Raw genomic sequence first — 25,127 nt, 5'->3', positions numbered from 1 at the left:
ATCTCCGTGGAAGCGCAGCTGCTTTTCAACTGAACAGATTGGCTAATGTTGATTCCTGGCTCTGATGCCTGCTTGCTTGCACTCACTGCTATTTGCACTTGCCTTTTGATTTCCTCCTGCATTCTCGCTTCAAGGTTTTTTTCCCGCTCCTGTGCTTCACGCACCGCTTCCTCCAACCTCTGGAGCCGGTGTGCCTCTTCTTCCTTCTTTCTCTGGCGACTTCTGTAGGAAGGTCTGTCCTGAGGGAATCCATGCTCCCACGAGACACTTCCTTTGCCTCTAGTTCGGCCACCATGTTCAATAGTCCCGATGGCGTATGTCAGCTCATCCTTCTCTCTGTTGGGCCTGAACGCACCACTAGCAGTAGCTCTCTAAGCATAAAACAATCTTTCTACTGCTTCTTGCAGTCTTGCGCCATAAACGCACTTCCCTGTCTCCTGGTCTAGTGTTCCCCCATGAGCGAAAAACCAATTCTTTGCACGTTCTCCCCACTCGAGTGATTCTGGTCTGATACCCTTGGCAAGAAGGTCTGCTTCCATTTTGTTCCACTTCTTAATGGTAGTCGGGTAGCCACCTGATCCCAAGGTATGGTGGTATGTCTTCTGTTGGGCATTACGTTGGTTCTTTATCACCCGACTCACACCCTCTTCCGAAGTCTTGTACTGTACAAACTCATCCCAATAGGGCCTCTGCTTTGAGATCGGGCCTAGGACAGTAAAATCTGGTGCTATGTTCTTCTTGACATACGTCGTGTATAGGTGTTTCTTCCAAGTCTGAAACTGGGTGGCCATCTTCTTCATTGCCCAATCCCTAACTCGCTCCTTCAATTCATCACCATCTATTATATCATTATAATCATCTGTTTGGAGCGTGAAATGTACCAAGACATCATTCCAAATTAACGCCTTGTCACGATCGGAGACAAAACTGATATGAGGAGCATTGGTCTTCTTCTTCCATTCACGGGTACTAATCGGGAGCCGGTCCCGTACAAGGTAACCACAGTGGTGCACAAATTTCATTTTATTCGGCCCCCCCGGTTCTCCTGTATCCACATTGAACTCCGAGATGATGAAGCGACCCTCCAATGGCTTTTTGGGACCTCGAACATTTTTACTCTTCGTTGTAGTTGTTGATGTCGATCCAGAGGGCTACAAAACATAAACATTATTTTTAATGTCATGAGCACACATAAGACATATGATAATATATATATATAGCTAATAATAAAAAATATATACTTGGCCAATATGTTGTTGCTCATTTTGTTCAAGAGCTAAGTACTGACTCCCGTCATCTACATCCTCTTGCACGTTATTTTTAGCACCATCATCGCCGGCAACTTGAGTGCCAGTGTTGATCAAATTCATCATCAACTCCTCCTCATCCATATTTCTCGGGTCGGCCATCTAGCTTCAAAAAACAAAACCAATATATAGTACATCAAATCTTTGCTTATTACATGCGTAAAATCTACAAACAATATGCATTATTAAATCTTGCCCCTCGATCACGGACGCAATTCGCCACACTAGGACGAACTACGTCGGTACTAGGGCGAATTAGGGCACGAGAAAGGGTGGTGTGACAAGAGTGGCGGTGCTCCACTCCGCCGTATATATGTCTGTACACATGGGTGAACGAGGGCGGCGGTGCTCCGCCGTATACATAGAAACGCATGGACGAAATACATATGAATACAAATGACGTATATATACGTGTCGGCGCGGTGGCCGGTGTGCTGACGACGATGACGTGAGGCGGGCCGGGGCGGTGTCGGTGCGTGATGTTGTGATCCTATGTACCATGTGAACCATGTAGTCATTCATCATATGAGAAAATTCTATGTTAATAATGTAAGTATAAGTCATTATGAAATGTAAGTATATGTGTCTTATTGCTCATATAACCATTACTATTTCCGAAATGATAAGAATTTATTTTCTTCTTCTACAGGCGATCTCTGATGCTATGATATAAAGTTTGAAGATAGTCTTCCCGGAAAAAAATATGTAATGCTCATATTACTTTAGCAACATTAATATATTATATCTGTATATTCAAAGTTCACAAATGAAGAAACATTGAAGTTTTCCTTCATTTGTCTGTAGCCATGCATGCAAGTCCAACAAAAACTGCTAACATCATCACATGTGATATTTTTGATAAACTAAAAAATGCTTAGTTTACAAACTGGGTATCAAAATTGAGTTCCTATTTGACCATTATATATCCTACAACAAATCCTTCAAAAAAAAGACCCTACATGAATATATTTGGATAAAATTTCGTTAACAAACATTGATCTATGAAGATAGAAAAAATTCTTCTATTGAAACTGCATCTTGAAATAATGGCATATCATATAGTGATGAATATATGGCGGTTGATGGGCTGGATCATTAGCGGATGGTTCGTAGCGTTGTTTCCAAATAATATATAGCGTGTTTATTATACAAGCCATGGATTTACATCGATCTAATTAATTTCTAAAGTAATTTCATTGGTGATCCTTAATTATACTTGTCATTTAGAGTTCCAAATATTCAAAACTTGCCTTAAGATATGTTTTTATTTAAAATCATTTAGAGTTCCAAATATTCATTTTTAGTTTCTAGATTTTGTGATTCAAAATTTGGAATTTTCAATCGACCTCGACCGTTGACATGGCTTACACCAAAGTTGTAGTTTTCGACGTGATCTATAACTCGGCAGTGGAGGGCTCGGACGAATGTACAAAGAGATCGACGAATATATCACCTCGATCAAGCTCGGCAGTGTACGTACTGGAGGGCCTCGGGCCGGCGCGGTGGGGCAACGCGCGGTGGAGGGCCTCGGGCGCGGAGGAGGGCGCGGTGGAGGGCCACGGGCAAGCGCGGAGGAGGGGCACGGGCGCGCGCGGTGGAGGCCGCACGAGGAAGAAGACGGCGGCGCCGGTGTCACGGAAGGCGAACGGATGCGGCGCGAGGAAGAAGAGGGCGGCGGTGTTCGACGAGGAAGAAGACGAGCGGATCGATCTGCCAGGCGCTGGAGGTTATATAGCAGAGGAGAATTACTCCCGGTGCCAGCCACCAACCGGGAGTAAAAACCCTTTACTCCCGGTGCGTATTACCAACCGGGAGTAAAGGCTTTTTTTTGGCGGGCCACGAAACTGCAGCCCACCTTTACTCCCGGGTGGGCTTCCCACCCGGGAGTAAAGGTGGCCTGCAGTTTCGTTTCCCGCCTGTTTTAAGCAATAGTCTTGTTAAATACAATAGAAATGCAATAGTTTTTATTAAATACATAGTAAATTAAATAAAAGGCATAAAATTATTTTGTTAAAAATATGAATTTTATTTTTGTTTATTGCACATAGGAAAAATCGATAACCTAACTTTTTTATTTTTTGTTAGAATTATAAAACATAATGTAACTAATATTTATTATTTCGTTAATGCAAAAATGTAGTGTTTAATTAAAATTATTAAAATTATTGGTTTTGGACAGGAAATTTGTTTTCACATCATTTTAACGTTAATATTTTAATTTTTCATCACTCAGTATCCTAATTTACCTTTTTGAGAGAGAAATCCCACCAAATCAAACATTGATTTAATTTGAAACATGACATAATAAACATCTGAATTCACAATTATTACATAATATCTCAAACACACACTATATTAAATCACTATATCATCAAGTGGGCACAGCAGTGAACTTCTTCTTTACGTATGTCCCTTGGTTATGATCGCTTCGTAACCATGGAGTGTCCTCATCATTTACCAAGATGCTAGGGTCTTTGTTCACTTTGAAGGGCGGAATTCGGTCATCCTTTTCATATTCTTCTGACATGTCCGACTTGTCCTCAATTCCCACGATGACTCTTTTCCCTAAAAGAACTATGTGGTGCTTTGGCTCTTTGGTTGAGTCATTATCGTTTTTCCCTCTTTTTGGTTTGGTAGACATATCATTGACATAGAACACCTGATTCACATCCTTGGCAAGGACGAATGGTTCGTCTTTGTACCCAATATTACTAAGGTCTACTGTTGTCATTCCATACTCGTTGTCTACTGTTACCCCGCCTCCGGTCACCTTGACCCATTGGCACTTGAACAATGGGATCTTCAAAGTAGGTGCATATTCTAGTTCCCATATTTCATCTATGCGTCCATAATATGTCTGCTTATTCCCATTCGGGTCTGTGGCATCTATGCGGACACCACTGTTTTGGTTGGTACTCCTTTTATCTTGGGCTACTGTGTAGAATATGTTCCCATTTATCTCGTACCCTTTGTATGTGACGATATGCCATGATGGTTGCATAGCCAATAAATACAGTTGCTCATGGATGCTCTCATCACCTTGACATTTTTTTCGCAACCAACCGCCGAAAGTTTCCATGTGCTTATGCGTAATCCAAGCTTCAGTCTTCCCTGGAAACTCGGATCGTAAGAGATCCTTGTGTGTCTCAATATACGGATCTACCAAAGAGGAGTTCTGTAGAACTGTGTAGTGCGCTTTATTGAAATAATCATCATCCGTACCAATATATGTTTTCCTCCCTAGTGTCCCCTTTCCGCTTAGTCTCCCCTCATGTCTCGATTCAGGAACACCAATCGAGTCAAGGTCGGGAATAAAGTCAACACAGAACTCAATGACCTCTTCTGTTCCATAGCCCTTGGCGATGCTTCCTTCTGGGCGAGCACGGTTGTGAACATATTTCTTTAGGACTCCCATGAATCTCTCTAAGGGGAACATGTTGTGTAGGAACACAGGACCGAGAGTGAAAATCTCCTTGACTAGGTGAACTAGGAGGTGTGTCATAATATCAAAGAAGGAAGGAGGGAACACTAACTCAAAGCTGACGAGACATCTTCTTGACTAGGTGAACTAGGGGAACATGCTCGCAGATCAAAGTGTTCCTGTTTGTACTCATCCCACACACGTACACCTTCTTTATTCCACAAAATGAGAAGTTCGTCAATAAGTGGTCTCAGGTACACATCGATGTCATTGCCAGGTTGCTTCGGGCCTTGGATGAGCACAGGCATCATAATGAACTTCCGCTTCATGCATAACCAAGGAGGAATGTTGTAGATACTTAGAGTAACAGGCCAAGTGCTATGACTACTGTTCTGCTCTCCAAAAGGATTGATACCATCTGTACTTAAAGCAAACCTTAAGTTTCTTGCGTCATTTGCAAACTCCGGGAATTCTCTATCGATTGCTCTCCACTGGGACCCATCAGCAGGGTGTCTCAACATATTGTCTACCTTACGGTCTTCTTTGTGCCATCGTAACAATTTTGCATGTTCTTTGTTTCTGAACAGACGTTTCAAGCGTGGTATTATAGGAGCATACCACATAACCTTGGTAGGGATTTTCTTACGTGGACGTTCGCCCTCAACATCACCAGGGTCATCTCGCCTGATCTTATACCGCGACGCATGGCATACCGGGCATGCATCCAATTTCTCGTACTCTTTGCCACGGTATAGGATGCAGTCATTAGGACATGCATGTATCTTCTCTATTTCTAGCCCCATAGGACAGACAACTTGTTTTGCTTCGTAGGTAGTGGCGGGCAATTCATTGTACTTCGGAAGCATCTTCTTTTGAATTTTTAGTAACTCTCCAAATCCCTTGTCAGATACACCATTCTTTGCCTTCCATTGCAGCAATTCTAGTGTGGTTCCCAACTTTTTCTGCCCTGCATCACAAGTTGGGTACAACAATTTCTTGTGATCTTCTAGCATCCGCTCGAACTTGATCTTCTCCTTTTCACTTTCACATTCTCTTTGTGCATCACGAATGACCTGACAAAGATCATCAGCCGGCTCATCTTCTGCGGCTACCTCTTCTTTAGCTTCTCCCATTGCAGTATCATTGAAGCACGCACCATCAGGAATAATATCATTGTCGTCCCATTGTTCTTCTTCATCTTCTTCCATTACAACACCGGTTTCTCCGTGCTTTGTCCAACAAATATAGTTTGGCATGAAACCCGACTTGAACAAGTGTGAATGAAGAGTCCTTGAGCAAGGATATTCCACCGTATTCTTACATATGGCACATGGGCAGCACATGAAACCATCGCTTTTGTTTGCCTCGGCCGCACGTAACAAAGAATGCACGCCGTCAATGAACTCTTGTGAGCGGCGATCAGCATTATACATCCAATGACGGCTCATCTGCATTACATGACATAAATATCATATTAAAACCTAGATCATAATTAATTATTTATACAACATGCGTGCCACCACAAAAGATACAAATTTATGAAAGCATCGCTACAATGTAGACAATCCCAACTACCACTAAAAGAACTAAAGCTAAAATACATTTCAGGAGCACAAGGATTTCGCGACCAATCTCAACTAAAATAGACAGATCCCCCGATTGTGCAACATCTTTGGGCTTCTTCGGCTGGATCACTACCTCATTAGCCGCCGTATCTGCCTGTTGTGCAAGATATTTTTGCACGAGTTCAACATACTCTTCCTCCCAGTAGAAGCCTGAACATCGTCCACTGCCATCCCACTGAAATTAAAACAAAAAATTAGAACTTTAATCACAACCATCATGAAAATAGGTATAAACTAACCATAATCATTAAATACGATAAAATAACTCACATTGCGATCCGGACACTTGTAGAAGATACGATCCTTGTTGGGACCCTCCTTCTTCACTCGGTACTCCATCACAATCTTCGTCTCATCACGACACTTGCCGCATGGAATGAGAGGAAGGCCCGGCCTAAGTCGCTTTGGAAACCCATGAGAGGCTGAGGACCCGGAAGCAGTTGCCATCTACTCTCTATACTCATTTTTTAATACACTATAAATTTCTTCTTTTATAAACAAATAAAATTAACAAACTATAAAATTATCTAGATCTCTAAACAATGATATTTTTAATGGTCATTGTGTTCTCGTCTTTTACTGCGGCAGGTAAGTAATTCATATGATATTTCCGCAAATTAACAGAAGAATGGGAATGTACACACATAACAGACTACTACGACGATATCGGGACGTGTGAATAAATAACCATCCGTACTAGTTGACCTTGCTTACGTGATCATCTCGGCGAGCATTTCTCCACCGGACAGCACCGTACTTGGTCAAGGAAGAGCTCCGATTCTATGAGGAAGGGAACACGGTCTCCCACGACCGTTGTCGCTCTCCCTCGTAGAATCAAAGCTCCTCCTTGATGTCCGTTACCGCTCGACAGAGAACATGCTTGCCGAGCTGAACACGGTCCGCAAGTTCAACTAGTACGGATTTTCTATAATTTTCTAACTATTTTCTAAGTTTTTATTTATATATACTACGTTTAGGTACGGTGATTGACAGACTACTACGACGATATCGGGACATGTGAATAAATAACCATCCGTACTAGTTGACCTTGCTTACGTGATCAGCTCGGCGAGCATTTCTCCACTGGACAGCACCGTACTTGGTCAAGGAAGAGCTCCGATTCTACGAGGAAGGGAACACGGTCTTCCACGACCGTTATCGCTCTCCCTCGTAGAATCAAAGCTCCTCCTTGACGTCCGTTACCGCTCGGCAGAGAACATCCTCGCCGACCTGAACCCGGTCCGCAAGTTCAACTAGTAAGGATTTGCTATAATTTTCTAACTATTTTCTAACTTTATATTTATATATACTTTAACCTTCTTTCATGTAAATATGCAAGCTTAAAGTGATTTTGAGCTCAAATTGCTTACAAATGAAAAAAACCACAATAAAGAACCATAAATATATATAGTGAATAAAATGGCATAAGAAAATGGTAAAAAATGAGAGTATGAGATTGGTAACCTTTACAACTGAAGAATCGACGGAGGAATCGAAGAAATCGACGGAGGAATCGAAGAATGGATGGAGGAACAATGGAGGGAGGGAGGAAGCAAGAACACTACTGCAGTGAGCTTCAAAATGTGCTGAGCTCGGGCTCGGGGAGGAAGGAGGAGACGGCCAATTTATAAAGGGAGAACATTTAGTCCCGGTTGATAGATCCAACCGGGACTAAAGGTAACTATCCAACCCCGGGCGCAGCCACGGCCCGAGAGTAGACCTTTACTCCCGGTTGGAGCCACCAACCGGGAGTAAAAGTATACCTTTAGTCCCGGTTGGTGGCTCCAACCGGGACTAAAGGTCCCTACCACCTCTGTCTGGCGCAGTAGCCGTTGCGCAGGGACCTTTAGTCCCGGTTGGAGCCACCAACCGGGACTAAAGGTATTTCTAGTCCCGGGGGCAAAAAATTCCGGGACTAGAGCCCATTTTGGCCGAGGATCAAAGGTCTGTTCTCTACTAGTGTGGATAAGCATGCCAATACAAAGTGGATCAAACCAATTTGGATGGGTGCCTAAGGATATCATCTTAATCATGTAGAGCAACAAAAAGGTTTGGGTCTCTAAGGGGAAGTGAGGAGTCTAAAGGACACTATACATGAAATTTCGAGACTTAGTAAAGTTGGGGTGTATGTCATGGGGTACACTAAGTTGGACAACGAAATTGCTAAGTGGATTAGTGAAGACAATGCACCCTAGTTCCCTACCCATGTTAGGTAAGTAGATATAAATTCATGCAATTCCTATTAGCATCTAGTTGTCTTAGGTTTGCATAAGCACGTTTAAAATTCTTGATTCATGGACTAGGAAAATCTTATATGGTAGGGATTGCTTGTGCTAATTTCACTCTTATTCATGATCAATCCTACATGGTTTAAATCGTTTAAGAGCATGGCACATAGCTCATCTTTCATTTGATATATCTTATATGTGCCGAAGTTCAAATTATAGACCTCTTCTCCCATTTATCACATTTAATTGGTATGAAGTCCAATTGGTACCTATTAAGTGGTAAATTGACCTTAGAAGTCAATGTGCATGTCTCTCACAAGTATTCGATACTTATATGCACACTTTTAGGGGGAGATCACCTTGTACTTTGAGATCTTTGAGACTAACAACATCTTCAAGTCTATCATGTGTGTAGCCCCACCGTAAGAAAAATGGAGTCTCTGGAGACAAGCAAGGACCATATTCCATATCCTACAAGTAGTATCAACCGCAACTGGATTACTTCAATTGGCATCACTTCAATTCGGTATCAATTTCATGTATTTCAACTGGTATATCTTATAATTGCTTTCTCCCCACATTATATAGATTGTTAAACTCCTTTGTGCTTTAAATAGCCACTTATGCATATTCTTTGCCTTCCACCATATATATGCATACACTTAGTGGGAGTTCAGTCTATAATGCAAGAATCAAGTTTTGTGATCCTTGAATCTCTCTTGTGCTAGTTATATCTTCCTTTTCGATGTTTGATCCCAAACAAGGAGAATTTGTGGGACCAAAAGCAAGCGCAACCCATAATAAATACTAAAATCAAATTCAAAAAGTGTGTGGTATTTGAAGGGACGTTCACAAGGGTTCACTTCTTCATTGGATGCCTTTTTGCCTGCGTGTATGGGAACTTGTTGCGACCTGGAGCAACTGTCACAACCTACGTCCATCCGAGTGGACTGAGGCTGATATGGTTTATAAAAAGTATATCGGACGAAGATAGTTTTTATATGAAAATTGTAGTTCTCGATGAGATCTACAACTTTCTAGTTTCGTGTTTTTTTAATTAAACAAGGTTGTTAAGATGCTCAAAAAATTAAACAAGGTTTCAGCAGTATATTAATTACGTACAAGTGCTTGTCGCTTAGAAAAATCATATCTTTCTTATACGGCGTCAAATGAAGATATTTTTATATGACAGTTGTAGCACTTGTTAATTGTTATATGCACTTGATCATGAAGTTGTTAATTGTTACGGGTCGGTATTCCATATTGATTTTTCGTATACCGACCATGTTCGACATAATTCCGCTCGAATTAGTTCTTTTTTGAGATTCTCGATATTCCGTAAGTTCGTGTTTATTTTCATGTCCGGTTTTATAGCTCGTTTTCGTTTTCGTATTCAAATGTAGAATCGAAAACGGTTGAGGGGTTTTCTTTTCATCCTCATATATTTGTCGATATTTGATTGTAATCATATTTAAGTCCATATATAGGAGAAAAGATGAGCTCCCCAGAACACGTTCTCAAAAACATTCCAGTGATTTAAAGGAACCTCTGGTATATATCTAGGAACTATACAAACAACGTCTGCACGCTGCTACCTTGCATATTTGAGTTTCATCATGTCATTTTAAATTCCGGTGGAGGTTTAAATACTACGTCTGCCAGTTGCTGCTCTTACTATGCCTGCGGTGTGAATGTTACTAGTGTGTGTGTATATATATAGTTTGTCGAAATGGCAACAAGAGTTCCACTAGCGCGCTTTCAGTACCCTAACTGACTGCAGAAATGGCGTGAAGCCTGTAATGCGCCAGTACACACGTTGCTTGTATTAAGTTCTAACAAGTAACAATAGACAAGAGCTTCATGTGAGCCAGGAGAGATATGAGATATACTCCATAATAACAATATACATGATGCCAGCATATAAATGATGTGCTTAAGTTTTTAGTGACACATAGGAAAACATCATCTTGTTTGGAAGTACTCTCCATCTACCTACCTTAATTAAGGTAAGCTTGCCCAGCTGCGAATGGCTGGGAGTCCGAAGATTATTATGTAGGACCAGAAGCGGTCAAAGAAACAAACGATCAAGGTGAGCATGGTGCCCCGTACTGACGGCATTCGTTGGCTTCTTCCAGTTACAGTCATAGAATCGATGCCTTCCGAACCCTTGACGAACCCATATACACTGATAACCATCAAGACACCGATGGCGATGGCAATGGTGCGGGCAACCGGAAGCAGCACGACGTAGAGCCCCAGGGCAAACGCAGCCACCAGGCATCTTCCAGCGTGCCACATCAGAGTGTATGCATGATTAATAAGGTCGAAGCGGTTGGTAAGGGTCCCATAAGGCACTCCGGCATAGAGCAGGATGGAGGTGGCGTAGAGAGAGCATATAAAAGCCAGAGCATCAGAGAGGACAAACGCATCAAATGCGTAGCTCCTCCCGGCAAGCACCGGTGTGCCGGCCACACCACCACCGTCGCCGGCCGATCGGTAGCCTCCGGGCAATGTAAAAGCCGATGCAAATGTCACGGTTGTAATGAGCACGGAGAAAAGGCACAGGACTTGTGCTGCCGCTGTTAGATTTGCCGACATCTTAACCTCATCGTGTTTCGGGTGGATGTACTTTTGGTGAAAGAGGTCGCCCCGACTTTCACCGTAGGGAGCTCCAACTCTTAATAGATATTTCCGTATGTGTAGTCTTGGATCCTGCAAGAACGAAGATACTTATCAGTTGGTCGTTATACAGGCCGCTGCGCTTCATGTATCTGTCATCGTGTGCTTCATGAAAAATTATAATATTTGTCTTATAATATATATCAGAAAAATACGTCCGTCTTTCATGCAAGTGAAATAGTGGGCCATCTTTTGCAGTACATAAAAAAATATTTCCCTTCCTAAATACTGTATAATGAATGAATGAATTTCATTTCATATATATCGAACGGAGAAGGGGAAGGCATGCAATATACTCCCTCCGTTCTAAATTATAAGTCGCTTTAACTTTTTTGATTCATCCATTTTACTATGTATCTAGACATATTATTTATCTAGATGCATTGTAAAATGGATGTATCAAAAAAGTTAAAGCGACTTATAATTTGGAACAGAGAGAGTACGCGCGTGTAATTATTATGGAGCTTAATGCATGATTAGATCTCTTACCCATGCATAATAAACCTTTAAAGGCATCTCTCTCCATGCAACATCAATAGGTGTCATGCCCTCCTTGTTCTGTACATCCAAACGTACCCTCTGATTCCGAACTAGACAGTTGAAGATTGACAGGTTCCCAGCGTGGACAGCGTGGTGCAGTGCAGTGTCCCCGTTGATGTCCTGCGCATTCAGGATCGAGGACAACAATCGTGCAACTGCAGCATCGGCAGGGCTCTTGTGCCGCCTGCTGCCTTGGCTCTGTTGGCGCACATATCTGACCACTTTGTAGTGACCCTCCTCGACAGCGATGTGGAGGAACGTCCTTCCCTTGGCATCTCGCAGGGTGGCGCAGTCTCGGCATCTCCGCATGCGCAGCAGGGCCTTCACCACGCCGAGGCTGCCAGCCCCCGCAGCGACGTGTATGGGATACAACCCTCCCTTGTCCGGCTGATACGCCATCGACTCGTTAGCATCCAGCAGAAGCCTCGCTGGTTCCCCTGACCATCCCCAAAAGTGAGGATGCGTTTTGTACATAATAAATGGCGACGGTAAGCCACCGCGGCCTGCCGCCAAGTGAAGAGGTGTGCTTCCGTTCTCCTTGTCCCTCTGCCTAGTCAGCTGCGACAGGAGATGAGCGCGCCCTCTTGGCCTTCTGCTCGCTGCTGCTGCTGCATGTCGTCCGCCATCGCCTTAGGATCCTTCTTGATCAGCCATTCCAAAACCATAGGCAGCGCTGCCGCTGCATCATCATGCATACACAAGCACTTTGCATTATTGATTATTCATTTACGAGTAAAGTTCTGTTCACCCCATCTAAATTAGTCGTTGAATTAATTTGAAACACCCCTCGAACTTTATTAATGACGGACAACATACGCATCTTAACTTTAGAAACCGGACAGAACACCCTCCCCCTAACCATTTCAAATTAAAGTGGCTTCTTGGGTGGTTTTATTGACATAAGAGTAGGGCCCACCTATCATTTGGTTAATTTCTTAATTGGGTGCTGTTATTTCAATGTTGGCAACTACAAAGTTATAGATATATTTTACTAGAACTACAACTTCGATATAGACTATATCAACATCCAAGATCCTATATGTATATATATAGTTTGTATTAATTTTACCTTGGCCACGATGAACCGTTGCATGTAAGACGTTACGGCCATCTGGTCCGGAATAAGACAGCTTGCCTTTGCTCTTGACATAGAGGTGCTGCGCAATCTCTATTTCACCCAGTGAGATAGCCAGGTACATTGGAGAAGCACCAGCATCTTCCTCCTCCTGATGTGGGAATGGAAGGCAGGCCAGCTCTGGGTCCACGTCCATCAGGTGGTCGATGCAGGCCACCTTGTTGGCAGCAGCGCGGACAGCCTGGTGCAACGCGGTCTCTCCACACTTGTTCTGCATTCGCACTAACTCCTTCACCGCCGCCTGGTCAGCGGCGTTGGCCAGCAGACCAACCAGCCAGGAGATCATTCTGGAGTTCCCGGCAGCTGCCGCGCGATGCAAGGGCGTGTCGCCATTGCTGTTGCGCGCTTCCAGGACCATCCCCAAAAGTGAGGATGCGTTTTGTACATAATAAATGGCGACGGTAAGCCACCGCGGCCTGCCGCCAAGTGAAGAGGTGTGCTTCCGTTCTCCTTGTCCCTCTGCCTAGTCAGCTGCGACAGGAGATGAGCGCGCCCTCTTGGCCTTCTGCTCGCTGCTGCTGCTGCATGTCGTCCGCCATCGCCTTAGGATCCTTCTTGATCAGCCATTCCAAAACCATAGGCAGCGCTGCCGCTGCATCATCATGCATACACAAGCACTTTGCATTATTGATTATTCATTTACGAGTAAAGTTCTGTTCACCCCATCTAAATTAGTCGTTGAATTAATTTGAAACACCCCTCGAACTTTATTAATGACGGACAACATACGCATCTTAACTTTAGAAACCGGACAGAACACCCTCCCCCTAACCATTTCAAATTAAAGTGGCTTCTTGGGTGGTTTTATTGACATAAGAGTAGGGCCCACCTATCATTTGGTTAATTTCTTAATTGGGTGCTGTTATTTCAATGTTGGCAACTACAAAGTTATAGATATATTTTACTAGAACTACAACTTCGATATAGACTATATCAACATCCAAGATCCTATATGTATATATATAGTTTGTATTAATTTTACCTTGGCCACGATGAACCGTTGCATGTAAGACGTTACGGCCATCTGGTCCGGAATAAGACAGCTTGCCTTTGCTCTTGACATAGAGGTGCTGCGCAATCTCTATTTCACCCAGTGAGATAGCCAGGTACATTGGAGAAGCACCAGCATCTTCCTCCTCCTGATGTGGGAATGGAAGGCAGGCCAGCTCTGGGTCCACGTCCATCAGGTGGTCGATGCAGGCCACCTTGTTGGCAGCAGCGCGGACAGCCTGGTGCAACGCGGTCTCTCCACACTTGTTCTGCATTCGCACTAACTCCTTCACCGCCGCCTGGTCAGCGGCGTTGGCCAGCAGACCAACCAGCCAGGAGATCATTCTGGAGTTCCCGGCAGCTGCCGCGCGATGCAAGGGCGTGTCGCCATTGCTGTTGCGCGCTTCCAGGGCTAGGCGCATCGCAGCAGCGCCGCCCTTGTTCCTCCTGACGCGGACGATCGTCTTGGCGCAGTCGACGATGAAGTCATCGCCGTCCCCGCATGCTGCAACCACGTGCAGCAGGGTGTCCCCCTCCATGGTCACCCCATCGTCAGGTGCTGCCGCCGGGGCAGGAGGGCGGCGGGGGACGACATCCACGATGACGGCTTCTGATGCTTCTGCCGCCTCCACCATGTCATGCGCATATTGATCCTCGCCATTCACCCGGAGCAGTTCCTTGAGCCGCTTGCTGTTGCCGCAGTGAGCAGCCATCAACAGCTCGGGATCTACTTGTTTGGCCTGTGCCCATGCGTTGTCACTCTCCCTCGCAGCAGCGCCTTGGTCGGTTTCGTTTCCGGCTACTACGGCCATCACCACCGGCGATGGGTCGCTAGCTTTACCTATGCTACCTACGTTACTAGCTGTTCCCTTGCCCCTTGGCGCGCTTTCTGCTTGTTGCTGTTCTACGATGCATACTTACCTGTATAATATAGCCGTGTCCTCCTGTCCATCGCCGCGCTCGAATATATTCTTTAATTTGCGGCGGCCGGACTACACGCAATTAATTAAATAAAGAATATATAAAGATGCATGCGTGCATGCCAAACGCACGCAAGCAAAGATGCATGGCAAGAGCGTGAGGTCCCGGTCCTTGTTAATCACGATTTGATCCAACTTTTGTGATGACAACGAATGAGGAGAATAATTTAACTTTTGTGCAGCCCAATCCAACGGAACGAATCAACGCTGAGGGATCCAAAATCCAAGCTCCATCTCAATTAGGGCATCTGTGTGGCTGTGTGAGTAATATAAGAGGGCCCTTAAGCGAGTTAAGGTCAACCGGCCTTTCACTAAACCTGATCATAAGCTGGGTTAGGTACTTAGGGTGTGTTTCGTACGGCTTTTGCACCAGCTTCACAAAAAAAAAAAAAAAAATCAGCTTCTTCTACCAATAAAACACCTTCTCCCTAGAATCTATTTTTTTTAGCTTCCCCCTCACATGCTCAATTCCCTAAGTGAGGTTCGGTGAAGCTGAAAATACTACATTCTCCCAACTTTTCCTATGCTATCTTGCCTCCGAACTTTTTTTAAAACAACTTTAGTTTCTCTGGTGAAGCTGCTTTAAACACACCTAATGCAAAAAACTGATTCGCTGTGAAGCTAAACTGTACCAAACAGGCCCTTAAGTGGGTTCAAGTAAGGAAACCCGATCCTTTTTTTCACTAGCCCACACTCAACCCAACCCGACCATCCAGCTAGAAATCATGGCCTGAGTCCGCCTATCGCTTGGCCCAACGGTCTGTGAGTTGGCCCATTGGCGAGACAACACAACACAGGCCAACCAAGGCAACTCGCCGGATGAAGGCACATCACTCACCATTGCCTTGTGTAGCGGCGCCGAGTCTAGGGACGAAGAGAAGGCAGGGATGGGGATAGGAAGAGAGCACCAAAGAAGGAAGAGGGAGCCGAGGCTGTCCTACTCAGCCTCTACGCGGGCATCGCCGCATCGGCGAGATGTATCTTAGAGCCGAAGCGTCGTGAGTTCAGCTGCGCCCCGCAGCTTCATCAGGGTTGTTGGATGCAAAGGAGGAGAGGTATGTGTCCACACTTCCCTACGTTTGTGTGTTGGCAGTTTGATAGAAGATAGGGTTTGCACACGTCTAGATTTTGCGCATGCAATTAGTGTTGTTACTCCGTTTCATGTCAAAGATAGTCAAAGAATATTGGAAGGCAGTATAGTGGATCCTCTTGTACCTTCAAGGCACAAGAGCAAATATGGTTTGATGTTTGATCAAAGGGCAGCAAATCTGGGACAAGTTATTGCTTATTCTAATTCTAACTATGTTGGAGATTTGATGAGAGGAACTCTCTCACCAGCCATATGTTTTAGCTTTACGGGTCTTGTGTTTGCTACAGGCATTGGTGAGCTTGATCGAAGTACTAGGAGGGGCTAGTCTCTATAATTGAGTACTAATCATGCATAAATAGCAAAAAAATTATATTTAGCAAAGGGAAAGTGAATTGGGCAGGGGGCATGGCCCAGCTTGTCCTCGACCAAGTTTTGCCCCTGCCTAGAGGGCAACCTTGCAGCATACAATTTCATTATCAAGTACTAAAGTTGAGTTTGTGTCTTTGGCAGAGGCGATGAAGGAGGTTATTTGGTTACATGGTTTTCTTGGAAATTTGAGCATTGAGCAAGTTGATCATGTTGTCTTTTGAAATAATCAAAGTTTAACTTACCTTGCAAAAGATGAAAAGTTTCATGAGAGAACCAAGCACATTGATGTGCGGTATTCCTTAATTTGAGTTCATATAAAGAAGAAGGATTTGTGTCTTGAGAAAATTGGCACAAAAGACAACTTTGCTGATATGTTAAACCAAGTAGTCCCGGAGGCCAAGTTTGAGAATTTCTTGAGCTTGGTTCATATTCGTTCTTGCTCGAGCTAGCTCTATGTAGAGCTTTAGCAGCGATGAGTTTTGTTACTTGTTGATTTGTTCGCTCCATATTGAAACATTTGAAGATTAGGCATTTGGTATCAAGAAGCTTGTGCATTTGTTTCATGGGTCAATTGTGGTTGAGGTGGAGGATTGTGATAATTGTGGATCCATTTGTTGAATGTGTGGGGGTTTATTTGTAATATCTCACAACCTTGAGGACTATGCAATATGACAAAACTAACCCAAAAGGGTAGTCGTGCCCCTTCTCCTAGCTAGAGCTCATTTTGTTATATATATATATATATATATATATATATATATATATATATATATATATATATATAGAGAGAGAGAGAGAGAGAGAGAGAGAGAGAGAGAGGTTTAGGGAAGAGGAGATTGTTTGATCCACCACTAAAATAGAGAGAATTGTAGGGGGGTGGAGCCTCTCCTCATTTGTTGGCCCCCCACCTTGTGTATTGCTTCATTTTATAGTGGATTGCTCGTCGTCGCACACGGTTTTTCCCCATAAGGGGTTTCCCACCTAAATCCTTGTCTCCACTCCTGTTTAGTATTCTCCTTGCCATGTTGCTTGATTGATCACCGGATTACTTGCTATTTGAGTCATATTCAAGTGGTGCTTGAGATATTTGGTTGGCTTGAAGTAGAGGCTTGAGTTCTTTGATGTGTTGATGGAAATTAAAGGATTGGCTAGCTAGCAGTTGCTAAAAGTAACTTGTGTAGAAGTGACACGCAAAAATTCATCTCAAAAAGGTCAAAAAATGACTCCAAATATGTGTGTTGATTCAAACTTCTGGACTTTGCTGCGAAACTTCCAAATAAATTAATGTGTGGAAGTTGGAGACTTCGCACATAAAGTGTACGTGTTCTGGTTCCTTCATTCTATCACCTATTGTCATTTCTACTGTGTCCCATTGACACCACGATATAGGTTTTAGCTAGGAACATAAAGGAAATTCTTTGATGGTAGAGGTGACAACAAGCAGAAGATGAGGCCAAGATGAACGAGCCTGAATTGTTGTGTTATACTGTACACTTATGCCCTAGCATTTGATTGTTTGAAATCACAAGTAGGTTATGGTGAACCTGATGTTATTGGGCACATGCGTGCTCTGCAGGTGGGACGATGATGTGGTACTCAGGAAGCAGACACGCAGGGAGACAAGGCACCCAAGTGGCACACCAACGACACTATCAGGAGTGATTTCCGCCGCAAATTTCTACAGAGGTACATGAAGTGACGCTACTGACGTCACTACTACAGAATTCTTTAATGGAAGCATGCATTTTTTTTATTTATGAAGACGGGCATTGCAACCGCCTCCATTCAAAGGCCTCCGTTAAGCATTTTTTGGTGGATCTAGATAAAAGCATGTTTTTACGGATTAAGGCATCTTAAGGTGCCCGTCTCTGTTAATGTTCTCAAGAAAAACCGTTCAACGCTACCATATCTTTACCACTACACCACACATTCATTCATGTCTATAGATAATATGCTATCTTTTTATATCAATATTTCGTAATCTTATATTGGATATTTTGGCTACTAAATGAACTCAAATGAGAAAAGCTTTTTACTACAAAGTTTTAAATCTTGTCATGTACTACAACTTTGGTATAGGATGTACATCCATCAGAGATAGTTTGAAAATTTCAGAAATTTGAGTCTCAAAACCCGTGAATTTGAAACACATATTTGAGACTCTAGATGACTCTAAATCAAAAACTTGTCAGTATCAAACATGTAGATCAGGTCGGCCACTAGAATCTTGGTATTTACTATATGAACATTTCAGATCGTTTAGGAACTCTAAATTTTAAATTTCAAAATATATAACATTCGAACACATATTTGGGACTCTAAACATCTTCAAATTAAAAACTTTTCAACTACAAAGTTGTAGATTCATGTCAACATCCGAGATTGTTTGATAATTTTTAAATTTCAAACTTTAAAATCTGTGCACTTACAACAATATTTTGCCCCTATGTGGGTTCTGGTGAATTATGACATCCAAATTAGGGACTAATGAGATCTTAATAAGATATATTGCAGCTTTAGTCCCTTGAAAGCTTTAAAAGAGTTGATCTAAGATGAAATGATATCCCTCAATTCTTCAAGTGCAAAAAGCGGACAAACTCAAAGCACTCTCCAAAGATTTTATGTTTTGTTTTGGGTTTAAGTATGCCGTACTATAAAGAGGGATGCAAGTTTAAGTGGTCTAAGGAAGATAGAGTGTTCAAGCATAAAAATAAAATCAAAAAAGAGACACAAAATCACCTCACGAACACTTGTACATAGTTTGTGGACTTTTGGTAGTCGAAAGTCCCGACGTTTGGTGCCGAAAGTCCTGGCACTTGTCAACTTAGCCGCAGCCCGCCTGCGCACCTTCACCCGTTGGAAGTCCCGGCTCCCGCCGGAAGTCCCGGCGCTTTGGGACTTAGTCGCCTGGCTCGCCATGTCTGTCGGGAGTCCCGACGGAAGCCAGAAGTCCCGGCGACCGCCGGGAGTTCCGACGATATGCGAGCAAGCCCAGTGGATTGTCTGCGTGAACAGTGTTTTTGCGTAGAGCCCGAAGTTTCGGCGATCTGTGTCAGAACTTTCGACTCAGATCTGAACGGTTGGATTTGCTTTTGAGTATAAAGAGCTCTCTCCTCTCTTCGAACCATGATCCACTCATTCATTGCTCACCAATATTCATCCAAAATAGCTCCTAAGCATTCAAGGTGCCCCTCTCCTCTCCCCTTTGCTCCAATCTTCGATTCCCCTAGGGTTTTGAGTGAAAGGAGAGTGGATTGAGTGAGAGAATCACTTTGACAAGCTTGAGCACTTGATTTCTTCGTCAAGCCGGTTGGATTTGCGTCTATTACTCTTGGGTTCTTGGAACCCTAGCCGGCTAGGCGTCACCCAAGAGCTTCCATCTTGTGGAAGAGCCTTGGGAAGTTTGTATTACCCTCGATTTCTGAGTGAAAAGCTCAAGTAGCCTTTGTGGTTGCTTTGAGAAAGGCAAGGAGGTGGAAGAGACTCCGACCTTTGTGTTCACCTCAACAACGAGAACGTAGGAGCTCCTTTGTGGGGTTGACGAACCTCGGGATAAATCCTTGTGTCCCCCATGCTTACTGTTGTTGTGATTTGTGCTATCATATTTGTTCTTGTTGGTTTGTCTTCCTCCCAGACTCTCCTTTTAGGGTTTGGACTCGATCTACGGAGTGGTGACCTTCCGGCGTCAAAGGAGCAACCCCAACACTTCATCTTACCACTAGGGAGTGGGTTGTAAGATATTTTTCACTCAAAGTTTATTTTAGCACTTGTAGTGAAATTCTCATAGGTGCCGGAACTCCCGGCGGTTTGCGTCGGAACTTCTGGCTGCCTGAAGTTCAGGCCCAAACTGTTGGGACTTCCAACTGTCACTGACATTTGACTTTGAGATTACGCAGAAATTTTTAGATACGCCTATTCATCCCCCTCTAGGTATTGTTTAGATCTTTTCAGGGACCCTACACATTTTTAATTCAAAAACTTTTCAACTACAAAGTTGTAAATCTCGTCGAGAGCTACAATTTTGATATAAGGTTTGTCTTCATCCGAGTTCATATGAAAAAGTTATGAATTATTTTTTTTGTTGCAATAATTAACTGAGTCGGTCATCTTAAGACGGGGGAGGACGCTTAGAACGACCGCCCCGAAAATAGTCGATTAATGGAGGCGGACGTCTTAAATTACCCGCCTCCGTTAATGATTAACCGAGGCGGACACTTGGCCCGCTGCCCGGTCACTGATTAACGGAGGCGGGCAACCAGCCCGACCGCCTCCGTTAATAAAATCGCACTGCGTTGTGTGCCATGCACGATTTAAATGTCTCTGTGCCATGTCCCATGTATGTGTGGGCTTTGTTTCGGGGCTTGTGACATGTATGTGTTGAGTGGTAGACCAGTGATGTTGTATCAAACAAGAGTTTAAACATCTGCAAGTCTGAAATGAAACTCGAGTCGGTCTGTTCAAGATGGATGGCACCACTACAACTTTTTACTATAGCGGCAGCTGGGATTCCTCTATCGAGGTGGTTCTGCCAGTGCCTCTACTTTTTTGCCTCTACAAATTGGCTGTGGATGAGACAAGCGGGGGTGGGGCGGATGCGGACAAGATGGAGGTTGAAGATGCGCGGTGATGAAGGGTGCCCCGCGTTACGGCTAGCTCCACTGAGTAGGCGTGGATGTCAAGGTCGGCATGCGAGGCAAGTGGCCTTGACGGAGGAGCTGCATGTTGGCACCAGAGAGCGTGCAGTCGTCGGCATGGTCGGCGACTCATCAGAGGGATTGGGATGGATCTGCGGGAGAAAAAGAGGACGATGCAGCCATGTGTTTTGGTCTTTTGGATAAGCAACAGAGGCAGAACCGGCAATATGAAAAATGCAATAAGGTCCTGTTTGGATCTTTGAAATTAATTTATTTTAATAATCATAATTTAGACAGATTAATTAAGATAGTATGGTTGTATATGGAATATATTTATATATTATTGTGATCCATACGAGAGAGATACTTATGTGTTGTATTTATACCATAGGAGAGCGAGTTGAAGTGCATGTTATAAGTTGCAAAGTAGAAACATAGCATGGTGATCTATAGAATCAATTTTCATTTCTCATCCTATGAATTTAAGATTGGTTTATATGTGAACTTTGGAATGTCGTGGAATATCAAATTCTCAGCTAAATAGCCTAGTCTATTAAGTAGATTCCAATCCCCAAAATGAAATTATCCAAACTGCCCCTAACGTTTTAACACCATAACCATTGACCTTGGTTGGAAAATAAACAGGCAATGCAGTGGCACAAAAGGGAAAGAAAACTAAAACCAAACGCAAAAAAGAAAATGTTGTTAATAAATCATTTTGCACACACAAGAACTAGGACAGGGAATGGAGAGAAAATGAGGGTTCTTTGTATTTCATTTTGTTTTCTTGCATTACATCAGATGAAAGTGACCACTCGGTTGCCCCTGTCCACATGTGTGATATATGATTGTGCGTTAATGTTCCATGCAAATATAAGAAAAGGGAAAAAAAAAACAATGCCTCTATTCTTCATGCCAATGTCACATTATGTCGAACAAGGTCCTCCAATATTAGAAGCATCAAGCCATCAATCCAGAGTTACATATTTCTTCTACACTATCACAACAAATGAATCGCTCTAACCTAGAACAAAGCAAAGCCAAAACGTAAAGCATTTAGAAACTCCAGATCGCAAGCCTGTACACCATCTACAGTCTAAACTCAACAGCTGAACTCCAGACTCACCTACCCGAAGAACGAAAAGAAGCCGCCTTTCTTCTTGGGCCTCTCCTGCTCCTCGACCATGACTGCTGTCATCGCATCTCTTTCCACCAATCGCCAAGTAGCCTGCTCCAGAGCAAGGCCCGCAGGCGTGGGTGGGTCGTTGAGCACCAATGGCACGCCCCTATTTGTGCTCCGGATCACCTCTGCATCTTCTGGCACCACTCCTAGCAAGGGCAACCCGAGCATTTCCTGGACATCAAGCGCTGACATCATGTCCTCCCCCTTCACCAGGTCTGGTCGCACTCGGTTGACAATAATCTTGATATCTTTGATGCCATCGCACTCTAACAGTCCTGCGACACGGTCAGCATCGCGGAGAGCCGTAATGTCAGGGGTGGTAACGAGCACCGCCTCTTCTGCAGGTGCAATGGCAGTGACAAACCCGGCATCAACACCTGCAAGACAAACACCAAGAAGATTTACATAACAGAAGTAGAACATATTGCATATTCTAAATTCACCACCATGACTTCTTTTTTGTAACCACAGTTGATACTTTAAGACAACCAGTGTAACAAGCCATAATGTATGACTGGAATAAATATGGCAGTGCTTAAGGTTCCACGCTTCCACTTTGACCACAGTTGATACTTTAAGACAACAAGTGAGCAGAAGTCACAAACCAAATTAGGCATCATCTTCGTTGCTGATAGCCTGATACTAGCAATGTTTGTGTTCCACAAGTTCAGAAATGTACTAAGATACGGCATTCTAGGAGATTAGGACAAACATCTTGGCAAGTGGATCTAAACAGTTTTTTTTATATTTCTTTTACACAGTAACAGGTCTGGAACATCCCACTATAATAACAATGGACTCGGATCATGGGAAGGATGCAAAGTGCATCCTGGTTCAGAATTCAACATCCCAAGCAAATTAAGGGATACTTAGCATCTAGATTCTTCGACAGAATATTACCAAGTATAGAAAATTAGACCATCATGAATTTTTTATCCTGGCTTTCAAAACATCTTGATGAAACATCTTGATCCCGAAAATTAGACCATCTAGAAAATTAGACCATCATGAATAACACCCGATCTACTTTCAAAACATCTTGATGAAGCATTTGCAACGTAAATCTAAAAACAGATGAAACACTTGGAACATATGCTTGAAACATGCGTATGTAGCCATTGCAACATAATGGGGACGGGTTCCCGATCTTACGTCAGGTTAAGATAATTATCGATTTGGTGGAGAGCGACGAGCCGACGACACACCGATCCGGTTTCAGATCACAAAGACCCAAACCCTGCTACCTTAGCACCACGTCTCCTCTGGTTATCAACCATGTCACAATCTGGTTGACCTCGCCAAGAAGGCTAATCCCTGCTGCGAATCGAAGAACACAAGCAAGAACAAGATAACACGCAACTCAATATATGATTAAGATCTCGAACGTGGGGTTTCACAAACCGATAACAGCGACTGTTCAACGACAGATTGATCTAAAGCAAAAACCCAAACCCTAACGTAGGTGACGGCTACTGATTATATAGGCTAAGGGGCGTCCAAGGACCTCTCTTCACGTCCATATGGTGTCCCAACACGTTACAAGGCCCAAAAGACGGCGACGCAGCGCCCTGATAGATTCTGGACGTCAACTTGTTTCGACGATTCCTGTTGATTCTGATGGAATTTTGATGTGGGACCACTTTCATTAGTTACCTTATCAAATTATATTTCCATTCATATGTGGATCATCGAAAACGGAGTCCGTATGCAACCTGGGCGTCTGTTTTACTACACGCTGCTCGTGAAGCCCGAGATGAACTCAAACTTGACTTGGATTGAACCTCCAACTTGTCTTGATGGCCTCGCTTGTCTCCTAAGGTGGTGGCCAAGGAGGAGGATGTCCTTGGTAATCTCTTAGGTGTTCTCCATCTTCTTGGGGCGTGCTCTAACTTAGGCCTGGGTCCCAAGTGTGAATAACAAGCCCGCGACGACATCGTAGCACCCGACAGAAATAGCGGCAGAATGTATTGATGATTTTAAGACTTTGCTGATGTGATATTGAGGTGCTACCAGATCTATTTGAAAGTTTATCAAATAAGCTTTCCATCAAGTGCTTATGGACCTCAAACTCACTCCGGATGAAAGAGTTATGGCCTTCCCAATGGAGTATTGTCGGGCTGCCGATGACCTGAAAGTTCAACTTTGATGGACTTGCACGTTGAGACACATTTGTACCTACAATCAAATAATGACATGTACATGTGGAACCAAGTGAATTGTACAAAAATCACTATGCAAATATAGGAATGAGCTCACCTTATAATCAATGGTCTTATCCGAAGGTGTCATGTCCTCATCACAACATGTGCAACACCAAGATCTACTTTGAAACACTCAGATAAAACATTTACAACATAAATCTGAAATAGATGAAACACTTAAAACATGCGTGTGTAGCCTTGCAACATGTGCAATACCAAGATATACTTTTGAAACATCCAGATAAAATATTTAAAACAAACGTCTGAAACACCTGAAACATAGACCTGAAACACTTGAAACATGACGTCGTTGGCGGCCATGGCCTACCTGGTGGGGAACACCCAGCAAGCTTTGGAGAACGAGGATGGCTGCAACCTCAACTGCAAGCGCTGCCGTGTGTCCTCTCGCACCACCACCGCCGGGATGCGGAACCGGAGGCGGCGCCTACTATCAGGGACCAGGAGGGGGGCATGGGGAGTGAACAGCAGTGGCTCAATGACGAGATGGAGCGCCGCCGCATCCGCATTAAGGACTGGCAGGAGAAGCCGCCGTGAGCAGCAAGGTGCCACTGGGCCCCAGCCTTAGGCGGGCGACGGTGCTGGGGTGGGGAAGAGATGGACCTTGGAGGCGAGGAATCTGATGAGGGAAGAGGATGGCACGGATCTGGGCGGAAGGGATAAGCATAGGGAAGCTTCTTTTTAGAGAGAGAGAGAGAGAGAGAGAGAGAGAGAGAGCGCCAAAGCG

At 43.8% G+C, this 25,127-nt stretch overlaps 1 pseudogene; it reads right to left on the bottom strand.

Annotated features, from left to right (window-relative positions):
• Nucleotides 1–10,582: 10,582 nt before the first annotated feature.
• On the bottom strand, nucleotides 10,583–13,221 carry LOC136527396 (protein ACCELERATED CELL DEATH 6-like; annotated as a pseudogene).
• Nucleotides 13,222–25,127: the final 11,906 nt, after the last annotated feature.

This window comes from Miscanthus floridulus, chromosome 19, assembly GCF_019320115.1.
Source record: "Miscanthus floridulus cultivar M001 chromosome 19, ASM1932011v1, whole genome shotgun sequence".
NCBI lineage: Eukaryota > Viridiplantae > Streptophyta > Magnoliopsida > Poales > Poaceae > Miscanthus > Miscanthus floridulus.
Note: the sequence above shows the minus strand (reverse complement) of the source record. Positions and strands in the feature narration are given on the sequence as shown.